This window comes from Oratosquilla oratoria, chromosome 4 (assembly GCF_046742065.1).
Source record: "Oratosquilla oratoria isolate Oo_2021 chromosome 4, ASM4674206v1, whole genome shotgun sequence".
In the NCBI taxonomy this organism is placed as follows: domain Eukaryota; kingdom Metazoa; phylum Arthropoda; class Malacostraca; order Stomatopoda; family Squillidae; genus Oratosquilla; species Oratosquilla oratoria.
This window is the reverse complement of record NC_134780.1, coordinates 26,521,894-26,526,365: the sequence shown is the minus strand read 5'-3', so window position 1 is coordinate 26,526,365 and position 4,472 is coordinate 26,521,894.

Below are 4,472 nucleotides of genomic sequence, written 5' to 3'. Positions count from 1 at the left end.
GGGCCACTTCTATTCATAGTATATATAAATGATATAGACCATGGACTAAAATCTATTGTCTCCAAATTTGCTGATGATACAAAATTGTGCGGGATAACAAATGATCACTTCAATCAGATATTCAAGAAGATTTAGATAAATTACAGCAATGGTCTGAAAAGTGGCTAATGAAATTTAACACAAGTAAATGCAAGGTTATGCACATAGTTGAAAATAACAGTAAGTACGATTACAAATTATTTGGAAATTCGTTAACAAAAGTGGATAGTTAGAAGGATCTAGGGGTAATTATCAGTAACGATCTCAAATCATCTAAGCGGTGTATTTCAGCCTCTGAGAAAGCAAATAAGATTCTAGGACTGATCGCGCGATCTTTTGACTTCAAAAGCTCATCTCTCATAAACAAGCTATATAAATCGTTAGTTCGTCCACATTTGGAATATGCTGTTCCTGCATGGTCACCGAATCTCATTAAAGACATTGACAGATTAGAAAAAGTACAAAGGAGAGCCACAAAACTGATTCCAAATATCAAAAATAAATCATACGAAAATCGACTAAAACATATGAATCTGTTTTCCCTAAAAGAGCGTAGACTCAGAGGTGACTTGATACAGGTCTTTAAGATTCTAAAGGGGATTGACAACATCAAAAGTGACAAAATTCTTACACTGAATTAGAATCCGACAAGAAATAATGGTCTCAAACTGTAAGGAAATAGATTTAATTTGGAAGTGGGTAGAAACAACTTCGCCAACCGTGTAGTTAATGAATGGAATAAACTTCCCGCAGAGATAGTGCAATGTAGTTCAGTTCGAAGCTTTAAGATTCGTTTAGATAAACATTTGAGCAAGATGCTGTAATGACTGCCATTTATTTTATATTATTTGATTATTTGTTATTATTTGTCTATTTATCATTTGCTTGATTTCCATTTATTATTATTTATTTGTCAGATTATTATTATTTACGAGTACCATTTACCTGTGGCATGAGTAGGCAACGCGTGACTATTTCTATGGTAAGCGTCTCGCGTTGGGTCACGTGCTCCCGCGTTAAGTTGGCGTGGGACGCGACCCACGCGACCTAGCGTGACCATTGTTTCTGCAGCGCGTCATCACGTGACCCAGATGCTAGCAACTGATTGGATGACGCGCTAGGCTGACCCGCAGGGTGAGTAGCCCGCGGCCGGACATAGTCAGCCTCTCTCTGACTACGCTTCTAGACAGACGTGAGCCTAACTGGGTGCTGGTTACAGGACACAAAGAGTAAGTGTGATATTCTATTCACAGTGCCGATTAGTTCTCTCCCCCATTAAGCCTCCGATACACATTTCATATTCTGTGCTACAAATAAAGAGCCAACACATTCTACGTGTTTTAGTCATTTAGCCTAACCATTCGGACACTTTACCATATTACCTGTTTGTTTATGATTTAACTATACCTATATATTATTAATTTTATTTTTTATTATTTATAGGCCTATCATTATAATTTTTATTTTATTTTAGCTATTTTTGTTATCATTTATATATATATTTTTTCGCATCCAAAAGGTCTTCTGTCGGCATGCTCCGCCTTTGTAATCCTTTGTGGTGTGATCGGGAGCGTGCTGACTCGCATTCGCTTCATCGTGGGTTCGAGTTTCGCATTACTCTCCGAATCCCAGCAGTAACTGTGACTTTCCCCAACAGACCAAGCGCTTTAATAGAGCAAAGACAACGGTTTCGTCTGCAGCTACTCAGCGTCTCCTGACGTAGGCTCCTTGCCATCACCAACTGAAGGTGACATCACTATCGATAATACACTTCGTGCTGTTCTGCTTCGCTTCCGAGGGAATCCTTTCGCCTTTTCCACCAGATGCCTGGAAGGCGTGTAGGATTAGATCCTGTTGGCCACAGGTGCCTCATTAATTAAAAAATTTCCTCCACTCGCTCCTGTCCAGGAATGTCTGATGTTGCACAACATCGGTCTTCTATGTTGCATTTCTTCCCTCAATCCACCTCCTCCTCCTAGGTCGTCCAAACAGGTTTCTCCTTCCCTCAGAAACAGCGTGGGACATCTCTATACATACATATATATATATATATATATATATATATATATATATATATATATATATATATACATATATATATATATATATATATCTTTAATTTTGCTCCTCTACCTACAAAGATTCCTGGGGACGCCCCTGGTTCAGGATGTCAGAAACCGCGTGTGATATCTCCTTCATACGTTAAATAAGTCTTATCTTATTCCTTTTTCGTCTCCATAAGTCTTATCTTATTCCTTTTTCGTCTCCAAAACAAATGTTATTCCAAATTTCCTTCTTACCACAGTATTCCTCACTCTGTGTCACAAATGATTGCTCTTAGTGTCTTCATACAAACAGCTTATATCTTAGACCGCATTCTGGAGGTCAGAGAGCCACACTGTATAACCATGTAACTGTGTTAATCTAATTATAACAGAGAAAGCACAAACATTATCCAAAATTTTTGCATCAGTCTTTACTAGGGAAAGTGACACTGATGATCTTACCTTTGAGCAGCGAGTTCTAGAAACTAACCAGCACTACCAAGTTGAGGTATCACAGGAAGTAGTGCTGTAACATCTGACAAACCTGAAAATTGACAAGTCACCAGGACATGTCTCAATTCATCCAAGAGTGCTTTAGGAGATGAGACATGACATTGACAGATTGGAAAAAGTACAACGGCGAGCCACAAAACTGATTCCAAATATCAAAAATAAATCATACGAAAATCGACTAAAACATATGAATCTGTTTTTCCTAAAAAAGCGTAGACTCAGAGGTGACTTGATACAGGTCTTTAAAATTCTAAAGGGAATTGACAACATCAATAGTGACCAAATTTTCACACTGAATGAGAATCAGACAAGAAACAATGGTCTCAAACTGTCCGGAAATAGATTCAATTTGGAAGTGGGTAGAAACAACTTCGCCAACCGTGTAGTTAATGAATAGAATAAACTTCCTGCAGAGGCAGTGCAATGTAGTTCAGTTCGAAGCTTTAAGAATCATTTAGATAAACACCTAAGCAAGATGCTGTAATAATTATAATTTATCTTATATTATTTGTTTTTGTTTTGTTATCATTTGTCTGTTTGATTTTCATTTATTATTAGTTATATGTCAATTTATCATTGTTTACTATTTACCTGTTTGTTTATTATTTAATTATATCTATGCATTTATCTATGTATTTTATTTGTTATTTACATTATTATAGTTTTTATTTATTACTTTATTATTATTATGATTTTTTTCGCATCCGACCTAGATATGGACCAAAAGGTCTCCTGTCGGCATGCTCCGCCTTTATAATCCTTTGTGAAAAAGCCTCTTACTGTTATTTATAACAACACTCTCCTGACTGGCAAAATACCAATGGACTGGAAGACAGCCAATATAAGTGCCATTTAAAAAAAGGAATAAAAGAAGAGCTGAAAACTACATGCATTACTTATATAATATTAGAAAATATAATCAGATCAAATATACTTAATCATATGAAGGAAAATAATTTGCTAAACAACAAACAATACGGACTTATTGAAGTGCGTTCCACAACTCTACAATTACTTAAGCTGCTTGATATCTGGACATTAACTCTAGAAAGCGGTAACAGTGTAGATGTGATGTATCTGACATTATGAAAGCATTTGGCACAGTCCTCCACAACAGACTATTTGCCAAACTAAAAATGTATGGAACAACTGGACAAATCTACAAATGGCTTGAGACATTCTTACTTGGAAGGAAGCAAAGAGTTATTGTTAATGGAAAAGAATCAGAATGGCAAGAGGTGTTAAGTGGGTTACTACAAGGAAGCGTTTTAGGGCCAGTGCTTTTCATCATCTACATCAATGACTTGCCAGATGCCATAAATTCTGATGTTTGTCTATTTGCTGATAATGCTAAAATGTCCAGAACTATATCAGGTCCAGATGACAATAACATATTCCAAGAATACATAAACCACCCATATAAATGGTCTGATAAGTGGCTGCTAAAACTACATCCAAATAGATGTAAAATAATGCATTTAAGTGGGCAACAGGCTGATAACAATTATGATCACAGATATAGCACGTATAACAGCTCAGAGGGCATAATTCAAACAGAATTAAACTATACACAAGAAGAACAAGATATAGGAGTATTAGTGGTCAATAAATTGAAGTTTGAAGGTCATATACAATGTAAAATCAACAAAGCCAATCAAATTATGGGTGTCATCCGTACGACTTTTAACACATCGATTTAAAAACATTTCGTTCATTGTTTATAGCTATGGTAAGACCCAATTTGGAATATGCCCGATCAGTCTGGTACCCTTCGAGGGAAAAAAATATTAGAGACAGAAAATGTCCAAAGAAGAGCCACAAATATGATTCCTGGTCTAAAGAACCTATCATACGAGGAAAGATTCAAAAAATTAT